This window comes from Mirounga leonina, unplaced genomic scaffold (genome assembly GCF_011800145.1).
Source record: "Mirounga leonina isolate KUSES-001 unplaced genomic scaffold, KU_Mleo_1.0 Mir_201, whole genome shotgun sequence".
Taxonomy (NCBI): domain Eukaryota; kingdom Metazoa; phylum Chordata; class Mammalia; order Carnivora; family Phocidae; genus Mirounga; species Mirounga leonina.
In genome coordinates, this window is record NW_023270504.1 from 29,551,082 (window position 1) to 29,577,433 (window position 26,352).

Here is a 26,352-nt window from a genome sequence, read left to right on the forward strand (position 1 = left end):
TTAGAGAGAGGAATTAAGGAGGACTCCAGCCTTTGGGCTGAGTAGCTGGAAGGATGGAGTTGCCTCTCCTCATGCCTTTGGTGGTCTCATCTTGGCTCAGTTTTACATGCTGTGGTGGATTAAAGTTCATCTGGCAGCTGAATACCATGCAGTGAGTGACCTCAGGTGATGCCATGTGAAAGAGAATAATTGCCCAGCTGAGACAGGCTCAAATTTCCCATCCACAAAATTGTGAGCTAAAAAACAAAACAAACAAAAAACCACCCCCTGTTTCAGACACTAAATTTTAGGTTAATCTCTCTTGTTGCGATAGACAACCAGAACAAAGAACCATCTCTTTGCTGATGACCCACATATTGCCCGAACCTCTCACCTGAATTTGACATTCATATTTAATTGCATATCTGACATTTCCACTTGGACATGTCTTATTTTGGGTTCTCCCAGAAGTAGACTCCGAGACAAGGATTCAAGTGCAAGTAGCTTACTTGGGAGGTGATCTCAGGAAACACCAGCAGAGTAATGGGGAAGTGAGACAGAGAAAGAAAGCAGACAATAATGAGTGTGTTATTAAGCCAGTTATCACTGAAGAAAACTGCTCCATACTGTTGGGAAACTTGGAGAATTCATGTCAAACCTGTACCTCACAGTTTTCACACTCAGAGGGCACGGGAACTGGAACACTTACATGCTAACTTGGGTGAGTCATTGGTTGAGGGCGGCTCCTGGGGAAGCTAATTCCCCACTGGTCTGCTTAGCCCTCAGGCAAAGAAATGAAAACCCTGGGGGTGGGGAGAGGATTAAAGTGGGAAAGTTGAGGAAATCTGAGCAGGACTCTGACAGCATTTGCTAGGACATTAACATTTTAATGATTCCAGGACAATTGTTTGTTTTGTTGTCCTTGTTGTTTAAAGATTTTATTTTTAAGTAATCTCTACACCCAGTGTGGGGCTCAAATTCACAACCCGGAGATCAAGAGTTGCCTGCTCCACTGGCTGAGTCAGCCAGGGGTCCCTCCGGAACAATTGTTTTGTAGAATGTTCTACACACTGGCTACTGGGGATAGTTCTCCATGGTCTCACATTTCTTCATGGCTTGTGAGCAGAAGCACTAACTGTCCTTTTGCTTTGGATTACCTTTCCAAAGGTATTTGGATAATGAACAGCTTTGGAAGCTAAAGTCTCCCATCAAGACAGGCTTGTTTGTTCTTACCCAGTGTAATAAAGGTAGTATCACTCTAAGGCAAAAGTCAGGCATGTTTGCTTGCAGCCCATTAAAAAATTGGGGCTCCCTAAGCTTAGGATTCCTCTCCTGTAACTCAACACACATTATGTGTGGGTATCGCCTAGCTCTTGTATTATCCTGACTGGGGCTTGGGAAACTGGCACAAGAAAATAATGACTGATTGCTGTTACTGCAATCCAACAGTATAAAGCACTACTTCTCGTAATAACCTCAATATATTTACTTGTTTGCTTTATCCTACAACAAAGACAAAATAGTTCCAGAATTACTATTCCATTGATGCCACCAACAACAAATCTAAGTAACTTTCAAAATTTCTTTGTAGTTATTAGACGATGTATTATTAAGGATTATAGTCAGAATACTATGTTCAAAAATAAGTGAAATTTTCGTCAGTGTGGTTATGTACCAATTTGATATGATCAAGTTCATTTGCTTCATTATTTATTTTATTTATTTTTAAGATTTTATTTATTTAGGGGTGCCTGAGTGGCTCAGTTGGTTCAGCGTCTGCGTTTGGCTCAGGTCATGATCCTGGGGTCCTGGGATCGAGTCCCGCATTGGGCTCCTTGTTCAGCTGGGAGCCTGCTTCTCCCTCTCCCTCTGCCTGCCGCGCCCCCTGCTTGTGTTTATTTATTTATTATTTTATTTATTTATTTATTTATTTATTTATTTATTTATTTATTTATTTATCAGAGAGAGAGCACAAGTAAGGGGCGTGGCAGGCAGGGAGAGAAGCAGCTGCTGAGCAAGAAGCCCAAGGCTGCACTCGATCCCAGGACCCGGGGATCATGACTTGAGCCCAAAGCAGACACTTAACCGACTGAGCCACCCAGGCTCCATTTCATTATTTGTGAATTAATTTCTTAAAAATACATAAACCATTTATGTGATTAAAAATTTAAACTTTACAAACAAAATTTTAAATTTTACAAAAAGGTATGCTTGGAGAAATCTCATTAGAATCCCTATCCATTCCATTCACTCCCTAGAGGTTAACTGTTATGGACCAAATTGTGTTCCCCCAAAATTTGTGTGTTGAAGATCTAACCCCCAATGTTACTGCTTTTGGAGATAGGGATTTTTTTTTTTTTTTAAAGATTTTATTTATTTACTTGACAGAGAGAGACACAGCGAGAGAGGGAACACAAGCAGGGAGAGTGGGAGAGGGAGAAGCAGGCTTCCCGCTGAGCAGGGAGCCCGATGCAGGGCTCGATCCCAGGACGCTGGAATCACGACCTGAGCCGAAGGCAGACACTTAACGACTCAGCCACCCAAGCGCCCCGAGATAGGGCTTTTAAAGAGGTAATAAAAGATAAATGAGAGCATAAGGGTGAGGCCCTTATCGGATAAGACTGGGGTTCTTATAAGAAGAAAATGAGACATCAGAGCACGTTCTCTCTCCCTGTGCGCATGCAGAGGGAAAAGGCCATGTGAGGACACAGAGAGGAGGCAGCCATTTGCAAGCCAGGAAGAGATGCCAACAGAGTTGATGTATCAACAAAGACCAAATTTTCTGGCACCTTGATCTTGAACTTTTAGCCTCTAGAACTGTGAGAATATACAATTCTGTTGTTTATGCCACCCGGGCTGTGGTATTTTGTGGTAGCCCTAGCAGATTTATATAGTAACTATTAACTAGGATTTGATTTATTCTTCTTTCTCTTTCTTTTAAAGATGGGGGAGGGGCAGAAGGTGAGAGAGAGAGAGAGAGAGAGAATCTTAAGCAGCTCCACACCCAGCACAGAGCCCGACGTAGGGCTCTATCTCACAACCCCAAGATCACGACCTGACGTGAAATCAGGAGTTGGATGCTGAACCAACAGAGCCACTCAGGTGCCCTTCTTCTTTGTTTTTTTTTGTTCTTTTTTTTTTTTTTTTTGAGAAAATAAGCAAATATGTCCATTTTCCTATGCAAAAAGTAGCATATTATATACTCTTTTGCACTTAACAATATACCTATAAATCGCTCTATATCAGTCTGTAGAAATCTTCATTCTTTTTTACAATTCCATTTCTTTATTGTATGTATTAAGCATAGTTTATCCAACTATATACGCAATATTTTACTACTACAAAAATGCCTGAATGAATTACCTCATATATATGTTGTTTAATGTTTGTGGAAGTGCCTGTTTAGGGAAAACACCTAGGAAATGGATAGCTGAATCAAAGGGTACATGTATATGTATTTTTGTTAGATAATGTCTAGTAATCCTTTAGAGGGGTTGCACTATTCTATATTCTCTCTGGCAATGCATGAGAGTGACTTTTTCTTCACTGCCTCACCAACAGTGTTGTCAAACTTGAATTTTTGCCAATCTAATAATGAGAGATGATATTTCATTGTATTTTAATTTACATTTTTTTATCATAAGTGAAGTTGAATCTTTTGTCATATTTTTATGGGTCATGTATATATCTTTTTCTCTGGTTATCTTTTTTTAAAGTTACATTTTCTAAAAAAAAAAAAGGAAAAAAATTACATTTCCTATCCAGGGTATAGCATATGCTTGATTTTTGTATATTTATTTTCTATCTAGATACATTACTAAATTATTTTATTAAGTCTAGTGGTTAGTCTATCAATTCTTTTATATAAAAAACTCTAAAGGTGACAATCATCATTTATGAATAGTAGTATTTTTGTTTCTTCCTCTCTGATCCTTATAAATTTCTGTTCTTGTGTTAGTATGCTAATTAGGACAATGATATGATGTTGAATGGAAGAGACAATAGTGGCTTTGTCTTATTCCTTATTTTATTTTATTTTTTTTTAAACAATAGCTTTATTTTTAAGGATTTTATTTATTTATTTGACAGAGAGAGACACAACGAGAGAGGGAACACAGGCAGGGGGAGCGGGAGAGGGAGAAGCAGGCTTCCCGCTGAGCAGGGAGCCCGATGCGGGGCTCGATCCCAGGATCCCAGGATCATGACCTGAGCTGAAGGCAGACGCTTAACGACTGAGCCACCCAGGCGCCCCTGTCTTATTCCTTATTTTAAGGAGAATGATTTTAATGTTTTTCCACTAAAGGTAATGTTTGCTATAAACATTTTTATTTACTTTTAATTATTATATTTTACTATAAGCATTTTTAAAAACAGTTGGTTTTTTTCCTAAGTGGAACCCAACATGGGGCTTAAACTCACGACCTGATGAGTTGGATGTTTAACTAACTGAGCCACTCAGGTGCCCCGAAAATAGCTTTCTGTTAGATTAAATTTCTCCTCCATAATTGTTTTGCTAAGAAGTTTAGTTTTTGTTTTTGTTTTCATCTTTGACTGGCCACGGTTTGATATTGTCCAGTGAAATGACTCTTGGTCTCAGAAAACTGCCACTTCCCGTAGTTCCAGCCCTCCGCCGTGGTCCCCTCTGAGCAGGTGAATTCCTCTGCTGAAACTTGCATACCGTAAGGAGCCAGTATCGCCAACAGCCGGGGAAGTCAAAGATCCTAATCTATCTAGGGACAAGGTGAACAGGCAGGCTCCAGTATACTGGTTCCAAAATGTCATTTTGGTTTTTTGTTTTTTAAAGATTTTATTTATTTGACACAGAGAGAAAGAGACAGCGAGAGCAGGAACACAAGCAGGGGGAGTGGGAGAGCGAGAAGCAGGCTTCCCGCCGAGCAGGGAGCCCGATGTTGGGCTCGATCCCAGGACCCTGGGATCATGACCTGAGCCGAAGGCAGATGCTTAAGGACTGAGCCACCCAGGTGCCCCCCAAAATGTCACTTTGTAGTCATGTGATAAAGTAGCAATTATAGGCATTGAGGCCAGTGCCCTTGGTAGAAAGACACAAGATGCAACAGTCTGGAAATGCCCCTTATATTCTCATAGTCTGTTCCGTGTCTGCCTTAGGTTCCACTGTGTGGCTGGCTTCACAGCCTTCCCCTCCAAAGCCATTGCTGCAGGAGATACACTTGTGTCTGTCCTCACTGACCTCGCAGTACGTCTGAACATGCTGCTTTGCAGGAAATGTATGAGGTACCTGCAGCCCTGACTGTCCCATAATCTGACGGTTTTATCTTCAGATGTCTGTAGTGTATGTGGTTCTTGGGGGACCCAGCAACAGGTAAGTGACCAGGTTCCTAGAGACAGAGGCTCTCTCTGTACACTGGTCCCAACATCCCATGAAGAAGGGTCTTGTCCCGAGAGCCAGGGCACAGCTGTGACACATCCAGACTCAGCCAATGCAGTGACCACCAGGGCGTGGCCAGGGAACTTCGGCCTTGGTTGTGAGGGACCATGCAAGTGCCACATCATGACCGTCCTTCCACGACAGATGCTGAAGAACTGGCTTGATTTGTGAATACAGGCTACCTTACTGATTTCTCATTCCTGTCCTCTGAACCTTTCACCACATTTCCAGTTTTCCAGTTAGAGGCCACAGCTGTCTTATCTTTTCCTCTGGAGACACACAGGTCTGAGTTCAGAGCAGCAACAACAGAGACAGTGTCCACGGGGGCTGGGCTATACTCCTGACAAGCTTTAGTTCGAATCCTCTCTTCAGTAATTCCACTGGGCCTGCTGTATTTAAAAGTGCTGTGTCTGGGGGCGCCTGGGTGGCTCAGTTGGTTAGGCGACTGCCTTCGGCTCAGGTCATGATCCTGGAGTCCCGGGATCAAGTCCCGCATCGGGCTCCCTGCTCGGCAGGGAGTCTGCTTCATCCTCTGACCCTATCCCCTCTCATGTGTTCTCTCTCTCTCATTCTCTCTCTCTCAAATAAATAAATAAAATCTTTAAAAAAAAAAAAAAAGTGCTGTGTCTGAGTTTGCTTTGCAGTTTCCCCATCACTGCACAGAATCTACACAAAACCTTCTGAGAAAGAGCTTTTCAGGTGGTACCTGAAGAGCAGCATCCCTGTGGCTGTTGGAAGTTGTGTTCCCCCGCCCCCCCCCCCCCCGACCAATGGGATTGATTTTCTTGGGGTGTCTGGCTGGCTCATTTGGGAGAGCATGCGACTCTTGATCTCAGGATTGTGAGTCTGGGTGTAGAGATTACTTAAAAATAAGAAAACCTTGGGCGCCTGGGTGGCTCAGTTGGTTAAGCGACTGCCTTCGGCTCAGGTCATGATCCCAGGGTCCTGGGATCGAGCCCCGCGTCGGGCTCCCTGCTCCGCGGGAAGCCTGCTTCTCCCTCTCCCACTCCCCCTGCTTGTGTTCCTGCTCTCACTGTCTCTGTCTCTGTCGAATAAATAAATAAAATCTCTAAAAAAAAAAAAAATAAGAAAACCTTTTTTAAAAAATAGGATTTTCTTGGTGAGCTTCTGTATTCAATGCCTTATAATGTTTATCCTTTGGAAAATAGTTCAGGCAGCCACTTGCTAATCTCTGTGATTACAGCGGGCTGGCCGGGCATGGAGCTGAGGCCGGTGGGGCGCAGAGTGGAGGGCGTCCACAGCTACCACACTCCAAGCCTCCCGTGCCTCTGCCCCTAGCAGTGAGGTGTGTCGCTAGGACAGGACCTGTCTTGCTAGAATTTTTATCATAAATGGATATTGGATTTTATGAAATATTTTTTGTATATCTATTGATAAACTTTTTTCTTTTTTCTTTTTAAAGATTTTATTTATTTATTTGACAGCGAGAGAGGGAACACAAGCAGGCGGAGTGGGAGAGGGAGAAGCAGGCTTCCCGCGGAGCAGGGAGCCCGATGCGGGGCTCGATCCCAGGACCCTGAGATCATGACCTGAGCCGAAGGCAGACGCCCAACTGACTGAGCCACCCAGGCGCCCCAACTTTTTTTCTTTAATACCTTAATGTGGTAAATTACATTGATTTTCTAGTATTAAATTACATTTTTATGCCTGGGTAAACCCAACCTGGTTATAACACACTATCTTTTAAATATATTGTTGTCCTTGGTTTGCTACTTATTATTTTTGTAACTTTCTTCCATGAGTATTGCTCTATAATTTAATGTTCTTGTCTGGCTTTGGTATTAATATTTTATTAACTTCAGTAAATGAGTTGGACTGGGGCATTTTCTAACTCTATTTTTTATAAATTTTTTGGAAGAGTTGAAAATAAGTTTAAAATTATTTGTTCCTTAAATATTTTGTAGAACTGATATGTATAAACTTCTGGACTTTTATTTTTTTTTTTATGAGAGAGTTTTTACTACCAATCAAATTTCTTTGTTATAAAAATATTCAGGCTTACTATTTCTTCTTCAATCAGTTTTGGAAAGTTATAAAGTATGTGTATTTAGATATCTCCACATGTTCACTAATTTCTTTGATTACCATATTCCTGTCTTTCAGAAATTTTTCTAGGGTTTTTTTTTCTGAAGTGTCATTTATATTTTCCTTTGGCAAAGATCAATTGGTAATAAACTCTGTGCTTTTGTTTATGTGAAATGTCTTTATTTTGTCCTTGGTCTTATAAAATAGTGTTACTGGGTACATAATTCCAAGATGACAGTTATTTTCTCTAAGTACTTGAAGATATTATTCTGGCTTCTGGCTTCCCTTTTGTGTTAACAAGTCTGCTGTCAGTCTAATTACTGTGCCTTTGTAAGTAAGCTGATTTTTTTTCCTGGCCTGATGTTATGGGTTGAATTGTATCACTCAAAAGGATATGTTAAAACCCTAAGCCCCAGTACCTAAGAATGTGACCTTATGGGGCACCTGGGTGGCTCAGTCATTAGGCATCTGCCTTCAGCTCAGGTCATGATCCCAGGGTCCTGGAATGGAGCCCCGCATTGGGCTCCCTGCTCCGCGGGAAGCCAGCTTCTCCCTCTCCTACTCCCCCTGCTTGTGTTCCCGCTCTTGCGCTCTCTCTCTCTGTCAAATAAATAAATAAAACCTTAAAAAAAAAAAAAAGAATGTGACCTTATTTTGAAATAGGGTAATTGCACATATAATTAGTTAAGATAAGGTCATATTGGAGAAGGGCGGCCCATTGATCTAATATGACTGGTGTCCTTTTAGGAGAGGAAAAGAGACACAGAGACATAGGTATATGAAGATATAACAGATGCTGATGGAGGCAGAGATTGAGGTTTTGCAGTTGTGAGCCAAGGAATGACAAGGATTGCTAGCAAATCATCAGAAACAAGGAAGAGGCAAGGAAGGATTTTCTCCTACCAGTTCAGAGGAAGCGTGACCCTGCTGACACCTGGCTTTTGGACTTCTAGAATCCAGAACCGTGAGACAATAAATTTCTGTTATATTAATCCACCCAGTTTGTGGCACTATGTTACAGCAGTCTTTAGGATTTAATGCAACTGATTTTAAGGTATGTTGTCCAAAAAAAAAAAAAAATTTCTTTTATGTTGTCAGTTTCACTGGAATTTTCCAGGTTGGATTTCTTTTTACTTAAATCTTCTTAGTAACTTCTGATGTGTGGATTTATGTTTTTTATCAATATGGAAAAATAGCACTCATTATATGGATATAAGCTCATTTCCATTCTCTTGATTCTCCTTCTGGGACTCTAAGTAAATTTAAATTAGGAAACTGCCTTTTCTATCTTCATGTCCTTAGCCTGTCATATTTTCATCTCCTTGAGTCTCTGTGCTGCTTTCTAGGTAGAGATGTGTGGCAGCAATTGATAGTTTTCACTCATTAGCTATTTTCTCTTTATTTTAGTAATAGAACTTAATTTTGATGCGTCCATGACCATCCACAGTAAAAGCTTTGCCCTTGAGCAAAGAATGACCATGTAGTGAGCTTTTGCCATGGGATATAAGCAGGGTGGTGTGCACAATTTTTAGGAAGTTTTCTTTTTGGCTATTTGTATATCTTCTTTGGAGAAATATCTATTCACATTTTGTGCCCGTTTTTTTAAATGGGGTTGTCCTTTTATTGTTGAATTTTAAGAGTTATTTATATATTCTAAATATAATATCAAATATATGGTTTGCAAAATTTTTCCCCATTCTATGCACTGTCTTTTCACTTCCCTGACAGTGTCTGAGTTAGTCTCCTAGGGCTGCCATAACAAAATGCCACAGACTGGATAGGACCTCATTTAACCTTTATCACCTTTTAAAAGGCCCTGTCCCCAAATACAGCCACATTGTGAATTAAGGCTTCCACATATAAATATTAGGAGAACACAGTTTAGTCCAAAACACTCTGCCTTCTGGGTACCCAAAGTTTATATCCTCATGTACAAAATACATTCACCCCAATCCTAAATTCTTAACCCGTTCCAGAATCAACTCTACGTCCAAAGCCTCATCTAAATATCATCTAAATCAGGTATGGATGAGACTTGAAATATGATTGATCCTGAGGTAAATTCTTCTTCCAGCTGTGAGCCTATGAAACAGAGAAATTCTGTGCTTCTAAGATACAATGGTGAGACAGGCATGGATAGACATTCCCATTTTAAAAGAGAGAAATCAGAAAGAAAGGGGGGGGGGTGGATGCAAAGGAAGTCCAAAACTTAGCAAAGCAAATTCCATTAGATTTTCTGGCTCAATACTTTGCCCTCTGGGGCTACGGGGGTGGCAGCATCATCCTCTTGGTTCTGGGCAGTAGTTTTGTTCCTGAGGGATTGGTTGGTAGCAGCCTGACCCACTAAAACTGAAGATACAGCCTTGCCCCCTGCCCCCCAGACCTGTATCCTCTGGGCTCATGGTAGGAGTGACAGTTCTACTCATCTCTGAATAGTTTTTGGTGTTATTCCTCCCTTTTCTTGAAGGATAATGAGGACTGGCAGCCAGATAGCTCTACTTTTTTTATCCTGTAGAATCCCAGAAGTCCAACAGGACTCCTTTATTTTGGTGACTCTCTCCCCATTCTTGCGAGCTGGCAGTGTTTCTGCTGGTATAATCTCATCTCTATTCCTGGATACTTCTGAGATAGCTGATTAAATCCATGAGTCACACTCTCAGGGGGAAGAATTTTCTCTACCCTCAAGGTCCTTCTAGCTGGACTAAGAATCAAATTGATAGGGGGCAGAGTAACAAGAGAAAATCAAATTTAATAGCATATATACAGGGAATCTACACAGACATGGAAATTCCAAAGACAGTCAGGCAACGTGATGCTTGTATGAGCTAAAGAGAGGGTATCTGAGGATACAAAGGGGAGAAAGACCATTAGCAGGAAGGTGAAAGATGTTTAGAAAACCAAGGTTACCTTATTATGTAGATAAGTTTCTTAGGTAAAAGGGCAGTTAATATTAATAGCTATTAATAGCTCTATTAAAAGCTCTATTAATAGCTCTATTAAAAGTGTCTATTAATAGCTCTCTTCCTGGCACAAAGGGGCAGTTGAGGGGGGAGGTAAAAAGCTTTTTCTGAATCTGCTGGGTTTTAATTGTTTTTAATTCAAAATAATGTTCATGCCGAAGTGGCCCATCTTGGGGCAGCCTGCCCTTAGACCCTACAGCACCTATGATCTCTTTATCAAATGATTTTCCAGCCACACCTTTGATGTGCTTTGTAGAATTTACCTTTTCTTTTTTTGTAATATGGACAGTAATTGGGTACTGCCCCCAATTCCAACATGTGGGAGGGGGGGTGGGTTTCCCCACATTACCAAGAAGTAGTTCTCCAGACACCAGCTGGCTATCTTATAATTTAACTCAATTCTGACAGTATCTACCCAGAAATAGTATCAGATCCCACAGGTAAGGGCTCAGTCCCACAGGAGTGCTGTCACCCCACTGTCTTTCCTGCTCCTTCATATGCCAGATGCAAGTCTATGTTATATACCTGTGTCCTTGGCCAACTGGCTACAAATTGAAGGTTCCAGTGATCCCCTCCAACTCAGGATGCTGTCTGCAAGTTCAGATTGTTACCTGTACTTCTGACCAGTTGGCTATAAATTAGAAGTTCCCATGACCCCCTCCTTAGGATTGATTAACTTCCTAGAGTGGCTCACAGAACTCAGAGCCACATCTTTCTTAGTGGTTCTTTCTTTCCTACTGGTTTATTATAAAAGGATATAACTCAGAAACAGCCAGATGGAAGAGAGGCATTGGGTAAGGTATGGTGAAAGGATGCAGAGCTTCCATGCCCTCTCCAGGTGCATCACTTAACCCATACCTCACATGTTCACCATCCCAGAAGCTCTCCAAATCCCATCTTTTTGGGTTTTTGATGGAGGTTTGATTACATAGACAAGATTGATTAAATCACCGGCCATTGGTAATTGATTCAAACTCTCGCCCCTCTCCCTTTCCAAGAGTTGGGGGTGGGATCGGACAGAAAGTTCCAAACCTCTATTCCTGTTTCGTTCCCCTGGCAACCAGCCCCCATCCTTAGGTGCTTTAAAAAGTCACTTTACTAACATAAGCCCAGTTGTGAAAAAGGGGCTTGTTACATCTATTTCACCTATGTCACCAAATATTTTGACAAAAGATGTTCCCATTGCTTTTATTGCTCAGGAAATTCCAAGGGTTTTGGGAGCTATGAGCCAGGAACAGCGGACAAAGACCAAATATATTTGAGAAATATATTTTGGTCATCTGAGTGACCAAATATAAATCATAATGCCATAGATAGGCTAAGAATTTTCTGAATCTTCAAGTTCTCGTTCCTTTTTGCTTAATAATTCCTTCAATTCATCTCTCTTCTCCTGCATTTTACTATAAGCAGTAAGAAGAAATCAGGCTGTACCTTCAGCACTTTGCTTAGAAATATTCAACTTTACTATTTTTAAATTCTACTTTCCAGGGGCGCCTGGGTGGCTCAGTCAGTTAAGCGTCTGCCTTCAGCTCAGGTCATGATCCAGGATCCTGGGATCGAGTCCCTGCATCAGGCTACTTGCTCAGCGGGGAGCCTGCTTCTCCCTCTCCCTCTGTCCTTCACCCTGCTCGTGTTCTCTCTCTCTCTCTCAAATAAATAAAATCTTTTAAAAAAATTCTACTTTCCACAAAATACAAGAACACAATTTGGCCAATTTCTTTGCCATTTGATAAGGGTTACCTTTCCTCCAGTTTTCAGCAACATGCTCATTTCTGTCCCAGAGCTCACCAGAATCACCTTTGATATCCATTTTTGTACCAACAGTCTCTTTTCAAGGCATGCTAGGCTTTTTCTAACATGGACCTCAAAACTCTTGCAGCCTCTAATCATAAAGCTACTTCTACATTTTTTAGATATTTGTTGCAGCATCATCTCACTTCTCAGTATCAGAATCTGTATTAGTCTGGTAGGGATACATTAACAAAATATCATGGCTTAAACAACAAAAATTTGTTTCTCACAGTTCTGCAGGCTGGGTATCCAAGATCAAGGTGTCAGCAGGTTTGGCCAGCTTGTAGATGGCCATCTTCGTGTTGTGTCCTCATGTGGCCTTTTCTCTGTGCATATTCCCCAAGTGTCTCTTCCTCTTCTTACAAGGACACCAGTCCTATTGGATTAGGGTTCCACTCCTACAACCTCATTTAAATTTAACTACCTTTTTGAAGGCCTCTCTCCAAGTATGTTCACAGTTTGGGAAAGGGTGAGGAATTTTGAAGGAACACAATTCAGTCCAAACCAGTGTACTTGAAGCACAAGAGATAATTTTTTTTTTATTGTGGTAAAATATATACAACATAAAAATTACCAATTTAACCATTTTTAAATGTACAGTTGTATGACATTAAGTGCATTCATATTGATATGCAATCATCACCACCATCCTCTCCAGAACTTCATCTTCCCAAACTGAGGTTTGGGAAGTACTCTAATTCCTAAACACTAACTCCGTATTCTCCCTTCCCCAAGCCCCTGGCAACCACCCTTTTACTTTCTGACTCTATGAATTTGACTACTCTAGGTATCTCATATAGATGGAATCATACAATATACAGTCCTTCTGTGATTGGGTTATTTCACTTGGCATCATGTCTCCAAGATTCACTCATGTTGTAACATGTGTCAGGATTTCCTTCCTTTTTAAGGCTGAGTAATATAAAAGTTTTCCATTTTGGTGAAGTCCAATTTTCCTATTTTTTTTCTTTTGTCACTTGTATGTTTGGTTTCATCGCTAAAAAACTATTGCCTAATCTAAGGTCACGCAGATTTATACCTATGTTTTCTCTAAGAGTATTACAGATTTAACATTTATATTTAGGTCTATGGTCCATTTTGAATTAATTTTTGTAAATGTGAGGTAGGGGTCCAGTTTTGTTCTTTTGCATTTGGATATACAATCATTACAGCACCCTTTGTTAGAAAGACTATTCTTTTCCCATTGAATTACCTTGATATTCTTGTTGAAAACTGTCCATAAATGTATGGGTTATTTCTGAACACTTAAGTCCATTTCAGTGATATATATATGTTTACTTTTCCAGTACTACACTGTCTAGATCACTGTAGCTTTGTAGTCAGTTTTGAAATCAGGAAGAATGAATGTTTTCCTTTTTTTTCTTTTTAAGGATTATTTTGGCTATCCTGCGTCCCTTACATTTCCACGTGAGGGACGCAGCTTGTCAATTTTTGAAAAAAAAAAAAAAAGGCAGCTGAGATTTTAATAGGATTGCATAGAATCTGCAGAAAAATAGGGGAGTATTGCCATTATAACACTATTAAGTCTTCTGCTACCATTTCTTGATGAACTACCTAGATTGATGATGATTTAGCTAACTTATAAACCCTGTATCTTGTGTCTTCCTACCCTCTCAGTATAGACTAACAATTACTTGCTCTTCCATTAGTTACGTTTCCTACTTTTAATTTTTTTTCTAAAGATTTTATTTATTTATTTGACAGAGAGAGAGAGAGACAGCAAGAGAGGGAACACAAGCAGGGGAAGTGGGAGAGGGAAGAGCAGGCTTCTCCCTGAGCAGAGAGCCCGACGTGGGGCTCCATCCCAGGACCCTGGGACCATGACCTGAGCTGAAGGCAGACACTTAACGACTGAGCCACCCAGGCGCCCCTACTTTTCCTACTTCTTCTTTTTTTTTTTTTTTTAAAGATTTTATTTATTTGACAGAGAGATACACAGCGAGAGAGGGAACACAAGCAGGGGGAGTGGGAGAGGGAGAAGCAGGTTTCCCGCAGAGCAGGGAGCCCGATGTGGGACTCGATCCCAGGACCCTGGGATCATGACCTGAGCCGAAGGCAGACACTTAACGACTGAGCCACCCAGGCGTCCCTAAACATAATCTCTTGAATGCTTTTACCTTTACTTTTACCTTTCCTCCCTATGCTCCACATCTTAAACTGTCCACTGCATTTTTACCTTATATTGTCTCCCATCCAAGTACTGACCAGGCCCGACCCTGCTTAGCTTCCGAGATCAGACGAGATCGGGCGCGTTTTACTTTTATATTGTCAACAATGGTATACATTTACAAACTATGCTTTAATGATAGCAAGATTATTCATAATTTATTAATATGTTGGATCTAAAAGTTGAACACCAGAAAACAGCACTTTCTAAGCTTTCTATCATAGTAATTAGTTATTCAGTTGAATTCTCTCTTTTTCAGATTTCTCTCCCAGAGAGATTTTATTTCCAATCTAGCCTAGAACTCTTGGGACTTCCCTGAATTAGATCTGCCCTGTCCTCCTGAATTAGATCTGATATTGTCAACTACCCTATTTTCTATCTCATTTTGCTTGAGCTTATCTTCAAGTAACTCTATTTAAAAAATGGTATTTGAGGGGTGCCTGTGTAGCTCAATCAGTTAAACATCTGCTTTTGGCTCAGATCATGATCTCAGGTTACTGGGATTGAGCCCCCCCCCCCCCATCAGCCGTCAGGCTCTTGCTCAGTGGGGAGTCTGCTTCTCCCTCTCCCTCTGCTGCTCCCCTTGCTTGTGCTCTCTCTCTCTGTTCCTCTCTTTGTCAAATAAATAAATAAAATCTTAAAAAAATATAAAAAAGGGTATGTGGGAGTTTACCTTTTTGAATCCCTGCAGATCTAAAACTGTTTTCATTCTGCCTTTTTTTTTTTTAAGGTTTTATTTATTTATTTATTTGAGAGAGAGTGAAAGACAGTGAGAAATAGTATGAGAGAGGAGAGGGTCAGAGGGGGAAGCAGGCTCCCCACTGAGCCGGGAGCCCAATGTGGGACTGATCTCAGAACTCTGGGATCATGACCTGAGCCGAAGCAGTCGCTTAACCAACTGAGCCACCCACGTGCCCCCATTCTGATCTTTTACTCAATGATAATTCAGCTAGGAGTGGAACTTTTCTGAAAAGTAATTTTTTTTCTTAGGTTTTGAGGTTCAAGAAATATTTCCCTCAGAAACTTGGAACTCTTTGTTATCTTGTTATATTTAGAGTTGCTGGTAAAAATTCCAATGTCAGCTTGATTCTTGGGTCACTTCTTTTCTTTGGAAATTTAAGATCTCTGTTTTTGCAGTTCTAACATTTTACAAGGTTGTTTTTTCTTCGTTTTTGCTCTGTGCTAGTAGACACTTCAAGCTCTGGGAAATTTTCTTCCATTATTTTTGAGTAATTTTCCATTCTTTATTTACTTTGTTTTCTCTTTCTCTTGTAATATTAGTTCTCTTGGATTTATTCTTTCTTATATTTTCTCTCGCAATTTCCATCTCTCTGAGTATGTCTTCTTTTTTTAAAGTTTATTTATTTATTTATGTAATCTTTACACCCAACATGGGGCTCAAACTCATGATTGGGAGATCAAGAGTCGTGCACTCTTCTGACTGAGCTAGCTAGGTGCCCCATATTTCTTCTATTTGTAAATTTCATTCACTTTATCTTTTAACACTTATAGTGAATTTATAATTTTGGCAATTTCTTTTTTTTTTTAAGATTTTATTTATTTATTTGAGAGAGAGAGCGTGCACAAGCTGGAGGTGGGGAGAGGCAGAGGGAGAAACAGACTCCCCTCTGAGCAGGGAGCCCAACGCGGGGCTCCATCCCAAGACCCTGGGATCTTGACCTGAGCCAAAGGCAGACGCTTAACTGACTGAAACACCCAGGCACCCCTAATTCTGGCAATTTCTTATTTATGATTTCAAGACTTACTTTTTATTCTTGGATTGTTACTTCATCTGAGTATACTGAGTATATTATTCTTATTTCATAGGTGTACTAAAAGTCCATGAGCATATTAACTATTATTTTTTAAGTTCTCTGAAGTTTCTTTATTTCCTCTATGGTCACATTTTGTTTATCTTTCTCCCCTCCCCCTAAATTGGAGACTTCTTTTAAAAATCTATTAATCTAATCCTTGGTTGTCTGTTCATGTTTAAGATGAAGTAATTGGAATGCTGATTAGGAATCTTGTGGTCTTGGGAGGGTCTTGCCAACTTGCACAACTTCACTCAAGGGTGAGTGGGTAGAAAACCAGCTCCTGTGCCAGAATGAAGACTGCTTCACTCATAGTCATTAAATGCTCAAATAGGGGGTGCCTGGGTGGCTCAGTTGGTCAAGCATCTGCCTTTGGCTCACGTCATGATCCCAGGGTCCTGGGATCGAATCCCGCATTGGGCTCCCTGCTCAGTGGGGAGCCGGCTTCTCCCTCTGTCTGCAGCTCCCCTAGCTTATGTTCCCTCTCTCTCTGTCAAATAAATAAAATCTTAAAAAAAAAATAAATGCTCAAATAGCTGCCCAACTCCTCCCCAGAGAGGATGAGAACTCTTGATTTTTAGCCTGGGATAAATGCCTACTGACTGTATTCGAGATAAGGAAGGGTTCTTCTGTTCTATATGGAGATCTTTATTTCACCTTCCTATTGGCTGCAGCCTCCTTCTGCACCTACTCCACATTATGGTTCCTTTAATTTTGTTTAGTCAGACTGCACTCACTTCTTGTGTAAATTAAAAAAATATATATGTTTTGGTGGTCTCCTTCCCATTTTCTATTACGTATGGGTTTTGTATCATTTTAAAAATTCCTTTATTAGCATTTTAATTGGGGTCTCAGGAAGAAGAGGTAATGAGGGCGCCTGGGTGGCTCAGTTGGTTAAGCAACTGCCTTCGGCTCAGGTCATGATCCTGGAGTCCCAGGATCGAGTCCCGCATCGGGCTCCCTGCTCCGTAGGGAGTCTGCTTCTCCCTCTGACCCTCTACCCTCTCATGCTGTCTGTCATTCTCTCTCTCTCAATAAAATAAATAAAAATCTTAAAAAAAAAAAAGAAGAGGTAATGAATGCATGTGCTTAGCCAGCTTTTTAAAAATTTATTTTTAATTTATTTTTATTATTTTTTAAAAGATTTTATTTATTTGAGAGAGAGTGAGCATGCGCAAGAGCCGGGGGAGGGAGAAGCAGACTTCCTGCTGAGCAGGGAGCCTGATATGGGCTCGATCCCAGGACTGTGGGATCATGACCTGAGCTGAAGGCAGATGCTTAACCATCTGAGCCACCCAGGTGCCCCCCAGCTTTTTTTTTTTTTTTTTTGTAATTGAAGTATGGTTGACAACCAATGTTACATTAGTTTAAAATTATGGAATGCTTCATTAATTTGTGTGTCATCCTTGCACAGGAGCTATGCTGCTCTTCTATCATTCCAATTTTAGTGTATGTGCTGCCCAAGGGTGCACTCAGCTGGCTTTAATAAAAAAAATACTAAACGTAAGTTAAAAAAACAAACAAAAACATCTGGGGCAGAGTAGGAAATAAGAAAAAACGACCAGTGGAAGGGCAAAAAAAACAAAAACAACCCTCCCCCAAAGCACACACAAAAAAACAAACTACCACAATTCTCAGTCTGTGATATTGATAGTACCCTGTGTATGTATAACTTAGTGCTTAACATAGCAACTCTCCAGATCCACACATTTTAGCAACATCGCGGATCTCAGACATGGAGTTCACACCCCATTTTACAGTTAAGAAAAGTAAAACCCAGAAATAAAGTGATTTCCCCAAGGTCATTCAAGTAGAGAGTGGCAGAATGGAAACTAGGATATGACTCCCACTTTTTTGTTTTTACCTCCCCACACTGCTGGGGAGTAACAGGATGAGCAGATCAGCAGTTAGATGAAAAAGATCTTGAAAAACAGTCGAAGAAGGATGGCTTTTTTTGGGGTAAAAAGCCAGATGTCTAAAAAAATGAAGTATTTTAGGATGCTTATTTGGCAGCTATACAGTCTTTGGCAGCACAGTCTAACAATTGGTAGGCATATGTTGAATGTACTGAAGGGGGCGACTGTACAGCAGGACCGGGAACTGCAATAATCCAAGTGCGTGGTGATCTGGGAGGGAACAGAGTCTGGGCAGGATGTAACAGTAGAATTTGGTGAATGAATGAATGTGAATACTGAGGAGAGATGGGAAAATGTTAGTGGGATTTTGAAGGAGTGTAAATTGGTTAACTGTAGTGGAGAATAGGGGTAAAATGATGACTCGACCCCTCCGCCTCCTCCGCCTCCTCCCGGGCATTTTAAATGATTCGATTCAACCTAAAAGACTGGTGCAAATATAATTCACATCACTCCTACTTTCTTGGTTAGGGATAGTTTACCTACATTTGTAAATTAATGGATGCAGCTGCCCTCTTTGCATGACTCCGACGAAAAAAAACCGACTGCAATTCAGTACAAGAAAATTGGATTTCCTGAAATAAGGTACCATTTGCCTAGTAGACTAGCCTAGCTGTTCTGAGGACCAAATAAGACAACGTAGCACCGCATTTGGCACATCGCAGGAGCTGACTGTGCACCTTAAATTCCGCGCACGCTCTCCTCTCCCGCCGAGCTCCTACAGAAAAACCACGTACACTGGGGTGGGTCTTCCGCGACGCCTAAGTTCTTTCCCTAAGGTCGAGTGGACAGCCCCGCGGCCACATTCGCAAAAGCTAAGGGTGGGGGAAAAATCCAATTTCCCTCGGACAAAGGGTTCCCACTGCGGCCTTGGGAGCGCAGCCCAGAATGTATGATGATTCTAGACCTACTCTCGACAGCGGTGGCGGTCCTGGGGCTTGTGTAACGGGTCCCGCCAAGGAGGGGGTGGGGCTACCCTAAGGTTTGGGAAAGCGACGATTCCGCTCTTCGGGCCCGGCCGGTCCACTTCCTACGGCAAGCAGAAGGAGACAAACGCCGCCTTGCCTCGCTCCCACCTACCGCCTCTTCCCGGAGCCAACTCCGGCTCTCCCTTCCCGTGGCCGCAGGGGCTGCGCGTGGGGGTTGTGGATGCCCCGCGCCCGTTGCTGTGCTTTGGCGCGCAATCGCCTCCGGAACCTTGAGTCACCCCACTCCCAGCCCCTGACCCGCCTTCCTTTGGAAGGCGCCGGAGGCCTGCGGGCTGCCAAGTCGCATTCTCAGGAGGGTGCGGGAAGGCTAGGTGGCCCGGCCGGGAGGAGGCGGAGCTCGCGGTGTCTCGCGGCCCCGGCGGGGGCGGGGCTAGGTGTCTCGCGCAGGGGGCGGGGCGCGGTGACGTCGGCGGGCGCTAGGGCAGTACTGTGGCTGTGGTGGTGGTGGCGGCGGTGGCGGCGGTAGTGGCGGCGGCGGCGGTGGCGGCGTCCGGGCGGCAGCAGCAGCAACAGCAACAGCAGCAGCCCTGAGGAGGGTGAGACGGCCGCCGTGGCGGCAGCTCGGAAGTCGGGCGGGACCGAGAGCTTTCCGCCTGCCGCTGGCGCTGAGGCTTTTTTTTGCCTTTTCTTAGCTTGCTTCTTCCTCACGGCCCTGGCTAGGGCTGGGCAGCGCGCCCCCGGGGAGGGGCGGAGCTGTAGGTGAGGCTTCAGGACCCCCCCTCCCCCTCCTCTCCCTACCGGGGGGATGGGAAAGTCCGGGGAGGGGCGGACCCCACCCCACCCCAGCCCCCCGCGGGCTCCACCCCACCGAGCTCCAGGATTGGGCGCGAGCTGAGGCGATAGATGTGGGGAGCCCGAGGTGGGAGATGGGAGATAGGGGCTCTGGGCGCTTGGTGAGCGGAGGGTTTGAGGCGTGATGTTGCCGGCGAGGTAGTGGCGAGATGGAGAAATTGGGGAGCTATGAAGAGGTTGGGGTGCGGTCAGGGTGGATCTGTGTTTAGGCGACCGATGTAAAATGTTGAAAGAGATGATTTTTTTTTCTTCTGTGAAATGGTAAGATAGGAGATGAAGGGTGTATTTCAAAAGGAAGATGAGCTGTGGATGTTGCCTTTGAGGCAATTGGAGAAGCTATTGAACTAGGTCTCACATTTCTACTTTGGGGTTTGGATATTATTATTTTTCTTTCTCGCGGGGTGAGTCGGGAGGAAGAAAATCCCTCTGCTTTTGGCGCAGGTCGGTACATTGTGAGGGTGGCTGGATTTAAAGTTTTACACCCTTCAAGGAGAGTGAGATCTTGGATTAAGACAACTTCATTTTGGCAGCAGCATAAGGGAATAGGTCCTATTACACCTAGTTCCCTAAAGGTGTTATCTTCCAGTCTTTTTTCTGTGCCTAAAAGATCTCTTTATACCATCTCACTTATAAGCTTTATCCTGTCCTCTCTAGAGAAGGCCTGAAAATCAAGTGGTTGCTTTGGAAGACACGTTTCTGAGTAATAGTTGCAGGTGGTTGTGGTTGACTGCTTTGGATGGATAATTTGAACAGTTCTGTTGGAGCTAATTATATGATAAATGTTTAAATGTTTTAAAGCACAGCTGTCTTTTACAGCTCGTTTTTCAACAGACCTTGACATTTAGACATTTTGTGTTCAACACAGTTATTGGGGATTATTTTTATTTCTCATTTGCAGATGTTATTAGACACTTTAAAAATGAAATGGAATAATTTTTTTTTCGGTAGGTCCCTCAATTTCTGAGAAATGTTCTTGGAGTCAAGTGCTTTTAAAATGCTCTTTAATAACATTTTGGGGGCATGTATCTCACTTCATAGGGAGATAATGTTACTAAGAGTAAACGGTGTTCAGTGTTCTTCACATCAGTGTTTCACAACTTTATACATTAAATCAATCTCTTCTCGATTCCTGCTTCCTATTAGATCACTGTCAGTATTCACTGACCTTACCTATCAGTTAGTGTCATTTAAGCTGTTTCTTGCTCAGAAAACAGGTCCTGTGATGGACATGTATTATGTAATGGATGGAAGTAGGCATGACTCTCAATAATTAATTTGTGGAGGAAGAAAAACCGTCATGAAGTGGAATTTTAGCAGTGACTTTCCCAAGGCTTACTCAATTTATTTGGGAGCATAGCCAGAGAAGTGCTTTCCTGTAACCCAAGAGAGAATTATACAGATGTGAGTGTCAGTAGTTGCAGATCATTGCCTTTTTTAACATGCCTAATTAATGAGAAGACTATTATCTTCTAGAAAATACTTATGGGCAACAGATGATACAATAGCTATAGAGAAAGGGTGTGTCCAATTTGTAATTCTAAAAGATTCAATTAAATGTATTCAAACATCAAATTAGAAGTTGGTAAATGAATACTTTTGATTTGGATTAGTTACTTAGAAGGAAAAATTAAAATTCATATATCTAGTTTGGCTTTTAAATTCTACTTTGATTTAATTGGGTATGAATGAGGACAAATGTGAACTAAGATATCAGGTGAAACTTTGTGTATTGCTAAAATTATATTTGCATGGCTGACAGTGGCATTCTTTGTGGGAATGAAATCGTGGGATTGGGGGGAGAGTATAAGGTAGAAGTGGTCTGTTTCTCTTTAGAATTTCTTATGCCTAAAAAAAAATACTACATTTTATTTTTCCAAGAAATGTCACTTGCTAGTCATTACTGTGTTGTTCTTGTTGAATTTACTGAGCTCTCTCCTCCCACCCCCACCCATTACTAAAGTCAGGTAAGTATGTCAGTCTGTTAATTCAACATTAGTACTGGAAGCAAGATAAAAGTGAAGGTTATTATAGCAACAACTGCTCTTCTTGTGCTCTAAGTTTATGCTTTTGGAAGTAGTAGAAGAGGTGTTAAATGTGCATTTTATACATACCATATCAAAACATCAATGGAAGAAGACTAGGGAATGTAATATTTTGGTTAACTAAATAATGAGTACATTCATTATCAATTTTCAGACAAATATAATGTAATGAAGGAAACAGCATACAAGTTATATAAAATATTTATTTCTATAGCTCTTCAACATCTGAGTCTTGGGGGCACTGATTCATTCAATGGTTATTTATTGAGTATGGTTCTGGGTATTTTTTTAGTGATTGGGGATACAGTAGTGAACAAAACTGACAAAAATCCCTGCCTTCATGGAACTTACCTTCCAGATACCTTTTGGGGAGATGAAGAGAAACGTGGCAAAGGAAATTAATAAAAGGTCATTGGGTTAGGAAAACCAGGAGAGTGTGATGTACTAGCAGTGAAGGAAAGGAAGTTTAAGGAGGAGGGAATGATCAAGTGTGTCATTGTTAAAAGATATGTCGGAGTGTTGGGTAAGGGAGAATTTGCACGATTATAATGTCTAGTAAGAGAAATATGAGTAAATGCTTTTTAGTGTGGGATGAAATAGATGTAAGAATTTGTCAGTTTTTTACTTCCCTGGATTGATTTTTAAAAAACATATATTTCGGGGCGCCTGGGTGGCTCAGTTGGTTAAGTGACTGCCTTCGGCTCAGGTCATGATCCTGGAGTCCCTGGATCGAGTCCCGCATCGGGCTTCCTGCTCGGCAGGGAGTCTGCTTCTCCCTCTGACCCTCCCCCCTCTCATGTGCTCTCTCTCTCTCTCTCTCATTCTCTCTCTCAAATAAATAAATGAAGTCTTAAAAAACAAACAAACATATATTTCAGGGGCGCCTGGGTGGCTCAGTTGGTTAAGCGACTGCCTTTGGCTCAGGTCATGATCCCAGGGTCCTGGGATCGAGCCCCGCATCGGACTCCCTGCTCCGCAGGAAGCCTGCTTCTCCCTCTCCCACTCCCCCTGCTTGTGTTACCTCTCTCGCTGTCTCTCTTTGTCAATTAAATAAATAAAATTAAAAAAACAAACAAAAACATATATTTCAGTTTTTATCCTTTTCAGAACAAAATAGGCAATCTGTGAGTGTATACTATACTAAGGACAGATATGACATTTTTCTTATTTTGTTATTTTTTAATGTACTAATAACTATTATACTCATTTAAAAAATAGGTAATACACATACCAAATCAGAAGGTATGCAAGAGTACATAGGGAAAAAAAAAAGAGCACATAGGGAAAAGTAAGTCTCCTGTCCCATCACATTGTTCCTGAAGGCAGTCACTGTTTCCAAGTTCTTGTTTTTCCTAACCAGTGAAATTTTGTGCAATAATATGGTTTAGCTATTTTAAAATTGCATAAATATAACCTATTTTATCTTCTAGTTTTTTTTTTTTTCTTTTCAGGCTTAGTATTTGTTTTCATAATTTAAGTCTAGCTCCCTGCAGGCCTTTTGTTTTTATTTTATAACAGCTTTATCAAGAGAAAATTCATATACCAGACTCATTTGAAGTGTATAATTCAATTTTTTTGGTGTGTGTAACTATCACCACAATCAATTTTAGAACATTTTCTTCACCCTCAAGAGAAGCCCTAAATCCGTTAGCAGTTACTTTTCTGATCTTTAGTTTTTAAGTTAGGTATTCTTTTGTATATTATGTGGGAAAAATGTTGTGAAATACTTGCTTACCAACTAAATGGAAATTAAGCCATTTAGTGTAAAAACACAGGTTTGTGTAAAAGTCAACTTAGATAACATTTTATTTGGTTGAGTAATGCTTGTGAAATGATTTGATTACTTAAGTATCTTTTCATTATTCCTACATTTATCATATATTTATTGAGTACCTTTTGTGTTCTAAGTCCTGGGCTGGGCCAGGTGGAATCCAGGATTAATAATGGACAGGGTCCCTTAGTCTTAAGGAGTTTTATTCTAGTGAGAGAAGAGGAAGAATTAATAGGGGTTTGTGGGCTGCTGTGCTTCAGCTCATAGGATGGATTCCTAAGCTGGACTGTTGGAAAATCTGAGATGAGATCTTAAGGATAAGTAGGAATTGGCTAAATGAAAAGGATGCAAGTAGAGGGAACAGGGTTTGCAGAGCCCAAAGGCCAGAAAGCTGTAGGGCAAATTGAGTGATCTGAAAATACTTTGGTCTGCTGGAATGTTGAGTGCTAGTGTGAGGTGTTGGTATCACCCCTTCTTTATGTTAAATAATGTGTTGTCTTAAAAAGGCAAAATCATGGGGCACCTGGGTGGCTCAATCCTTAAGCGTCTGCCTTTGGCTCAGGTCATGATCCCAGGGTCCTGGGATCGAGCCTCACATCGGGCTCCTTGCTCAGCTGGGAGCCTGCTTCTCCTTCTCCCACTCCCCACTTCTGGTGTTCCCTCTCTCACTGTCTCTCTCTCTGTCAAATAAATAAAATCTTAAAAAAAAAAAAGAAATCAAAATCATTACATTTTTAATTTGCTTAAACTCTATGGATTGCTGTTACTTTGTAGCTGTATAACTTTGGGTGAATTACTTTACTGTCTAAAACTCAGTTAATTTTCTCATCCATAAAAGGGGGGAAAAATTGTCCTACTTCATGTGATTGTTGTGAAGAATAAATGAAATGATACTCATAAAGCTTTTAATAAAGTGCTTGGACTATAGTAAGTACTCAATAAAAATCAACACCCTGATGGTGATGATAGGGTGTGGTGGTGGTAATGATGCCTGATTTGTGGAATTCCTTTAGGATATCGTGGAACCCCAGGGAGTTCTCAGGAGACTGGAAAATGATACCTGTCTTTTTAACATTTTTCCTGGGAGGAATGAAGTGAATACTAAAAACTTTAGGCCGGCACTGTCCAATAGAACTTTCTGTGATGATAGAAATGTTTCATATACCATTCGATACAGTAGCTACTAGTCCCATGTGCTTACTGAACACTTCAGATGTGGCTAGTATAATTGTTGAGAAATAATTAAAATTGTTAATTTTGTTAAAATTAATTTAAATTGCCATGGTAACTAGTGATTAGTGTATTGGGCAATATGTTTATAGATTGATGAATCTGATACTAAACTCTGGCAGTATTTTAGCATACATTATTTAAAAGGTAGTTTTAGAGGGTGCCTGGGGGGCTCAGTTGGTTAAGCATCCAACTCATGATTTCAGCTCAGGTCATGATCTTGGGGTCATGGGATGGAGCCCTACGTTGGGCTCTGAGCTCAGCTGAGTCTGCTTGAGATCCCCCATCCCTCTGCACTCTCTCTCAAATAAATAAAATCTTAAAAAAAAATAAAAGGTAGTTTTAGAAGCCTTGTTAAGGGATACAGTGATCACTGGGATATAGCATGGATTCATGAGGTCACTTCGGATAATAATTTCAGTTTCCTAGAGTTGACATGGTTCCTAAGCTGATAAGGAAATGTAGTAGTTGTAATGTATCTAGACTTCACCTGGATCTTTTCATGCTGTCTTTGTGGAAAATATGAGATATTTTATGAGAACAGGGACTGTCATTTGTTCTCTGCTGAGCAAATAGTAGATACTTGCTAAATATTTGATGAATGAGTGGATGATAAGACAATTAAGTGAATTCCCAACTGGCTGTGAATGGATATATGCAGAGAATAGAGTTGCTTACTGAGGATGATGGGTTTGAGGAACGGGTATTAGATGACTCATCCATGTGTGTATTGAAATAACCCAGGAGCGGTGGTATAAAAGACCGTGGCAGTGTGAACTAGTTGCCAGCATCTCCTCACTGAGTGTGGAGGATGTCCAGGTGGTCATTAGCTGATAGTGAAAAGGCAGAGGTAGAAGACTGTGTTGCTGAAAAGCATGAGAATCAGAGTAACAAAGATTTTACATGGGGGTTCAGGATTTTACATGGTCTGGAGGTGGCATGGGAAGAAAGAAGGGTACCAGTCTCATTTCCCAATGTTGGGTGTGGAGTGTGAGAGACTTAATAGCCTCCACTTGAAAGGGCTGCTTGGGAAGAGGGTCCTGGAAAAATCAGTTTTCAGGTAAGGCAGAGAGGCAGTGAAAACTTTCAGAAGAGTTTCTTCATAATGGAACAAAGTTCCTTGAGAGTATTTTTCCACCCTGCTGGCTTCTTATCATCACTTAGACTTTATTTATTATTTATTTATTCATTTATTTATTTATTTTTAAAGATTTTATTTATGTGACAGAGACACAGTGAGAGAGAGAACACAAGCAGGGGGAGTGGGAGAGGGAGAAGCAGGCTTCTTGCCGAGCAGGGAGCCTGATGGGGGCTGGATCCCAGAACCCTGGGATCATGACCTGAACTGAAAGCAGGGGCTTAATGACTGAGCCACCCAGGAGCCCCTATCTATCTATCTATCTATCTATCTATCTATCTATCTATCTATCTAT

The 26,352-nt window shown here is 41.4% G+C and overlaps 1 protein-coding gene, 1 non-coding gene and 1 pseudogene across 10 annotated transcripts in view; 1 reads left to right on the forward strand and 2 right to left on the reverse strand.

The window, feature by feature from the left end:
• Nucleotides 1-4,572: 4,572 nt before the first annotated feature.
• LOC118025503 lies at nucleotides 4,573-5,871 on the reverse strand (annotated as a pseudogene).
• An 11,680-nt stretch (nucleotides 5,872-17,551) lies between these two features.
• On the reverse strand, nucleotides 17,552-17,654 carry LOC118025853. Its single transcript, XR_004683413.1, has one exon. It is a non-coding gene; the product is annotated as a U6 spliceosomal RNA (small nuclear RNA).
• A 1,938-nt stretch (nucleotides 17,655-19,592) lies between these two features.
• Nucleotides 19,593-26,352, forward strand: part of ERC1 (ELKS/RAB6-interacting/CAST family member 1) — a 554,437-nt gene continuing 547,677 nt past the window's right edge. For 8 of the 9 annotated variants that reach the window (XM_035028513.1, XM_035028517.1, XM_035028519.1 and 5 more), the window contains exon 1: nucleotides 19,593-19,783. The gene's annotated coding sequence lies outside the window, so the exon portion shown is untranslated. The remainder of the gene's footprint in view (nucleotides 19,784-26,352) is intronic. The other variant, XM_035028515.1, reaches the window with a different exon arrangement.